The following is a 1878-nucleotide window of genomic DNA, read 5'->3' on the forward strand; positions in this document are numbered from 1 at the left end:
ATTTCTCAGATACTTCAATGACGAGCGTCACAGGATTTATTTATTCAGCCGATCCGATTCCAGAGACAAGAAAATCTTCAACTTTGAACTTCTGGGGTCGAGGACATGAGATTGAGCATTGCTGCAGTTTTTGGAGTGCATCATTTTTCAACTCTGCCATGACAATTGTTCACCGTTTACCTGATGGACTCATGAGACATTCAGAAGTTACCATGGGGTCCTTTTGAGACCTCGACTATGCCACACCTAGTTTTTGGAGTAACCTCATTTGTCTACCACTCATGGGGAGGGTAAGATGTTCAATGGTCTTGAAATGTCCTCTATTTGGACATTGACTGGATTGGTGGAGTCCAAACTCTTTACAACCCCCCTTAGCCTGTTGATCCCAGAAATCTGCTTTGGTCCTTCCATGATCCACGTCAAGTGTAGATTAATAGATCCCCGTTCTTGAAAACAGGGTGCCCCCCCTCACACTAATTTCACCTTCAAGTTATCTGATAATCCCAGAGGTTCAGACTTACCAAGTCCATTTATCTCATTTGTTTTTCTGGGTTCTCTTCAACATTTTTGTCAGGATCAGCTTCATCTGCCCCACAAACAAGACAAACTTCATAAAACTGGTTTTATTTTATCATCATCATGCTCTGTTTAAAAGCAGAACCATGTATGGACCCGGCAGAGACCAGACCCGGCAGAGACCAGACCCAGCAGAGACCAGACTGGGATCATCAGTAGCCTCCTTTGACTGCATGGTGGGGTTGATGCCTTTGTCCGTGGTGGAACACTGGTTCCCTGGAGAACCGCGGTTCTGTTGGGGTGTAGCGGAACTGATTGAACGACAGACGCTTACGGTTGTAGCGCGAGCGAGACTTGAAGGCGTACACCTCGTCCTGGTCCTCTACGGGAGAGAAGACGGGCTCGTCCTCACCGCTGGTATCAGAGGAGGAGCTCCAGCTCTCCTCTGTAGACTGGTAAGGGCCGCTGCTGCCTGGAGCCCCATGATGACGGTCCTGAGGGCCGCTCTGCTGTTGGACCACGTAAGAAGAGCCACCGTCACCCCCAGCAGTGTTGGTGCCGCTGTAGTATTGTCCTGGATAGCTGCTGTAGCTGCCAGAACCTCTGAATGGTCCTGCAGGTTTCTCACTCGTCTTGTAGGGGTCATATCCAGAAGATGAAACGGACCACCAGGGCCGTCCACCTCCACTGCCTGAGGAGAAACACCTGCAGTCAGCACCAGGTCCAGCTTCAAACTGCTCCAATCACTTCCTGTTCACACTCACCTCGTTGAGGAGCGCAGGTGATGCTTCCAAGCAGCAGGAAAGAAATCCACAACACCCTGCAGAGACATTCAGCTCATCAGGTTAGCAACACAGTTCAGAGCAGAAGGTAAACACTGATCATCTAATGTTAGACATGCAGAACCACTGATGGAGACTGGAGCTTCCTCACCTCATGCTGCTGCAGGTGAAGCTGACGGACAGCACCAACACAGAGCTCAGAGCTGCTGGCAGTGACTCCGAGCTGCAGGAGCTGCTTTTAAACCAAACCCAGAGCAGCTGGAGCTGCTTGGAGATGATTGCTCAGTGCTCTCAGCTGCTGCAGAGGAAACACACCACCAGGAGCTTCCTGCTCATTGGTCACCTTCATGAAGACGACATGACTCCAACATTTGTGGTGTTCCACCTCCGAGCAGCTTCTGAGCCTGCGTGAATCATGAGATACTTCTAGAAGGACTTTATCAACTGGTTCAGGCTCTGAGGATCCGGTATTTAAGTGTTTTATGTTGATCAGGTTCTGTTCATCCTAAATAGCTGGAGATAAATAAAAATTCACTCCAGGTTCAAGACAAAGCTCCTCTGAATATCACAGCAGGTAGAA

This window comes from Nematolebias whitei, chromosome 19 (assembly GCF_014905685.2).
Source record: "Nematolebias whitei isolate Nwh7 chromosome 19, NemWhi1, whole genome shotgun sequence".
NCBI classification, from domain to species: domain Eukaryota; kingdom Metazoa; phylum Chordata; class Actinopteri; order Cyprinodontiformes; family Rivulidae; genus Nematolebias; species Nematolebias whitei.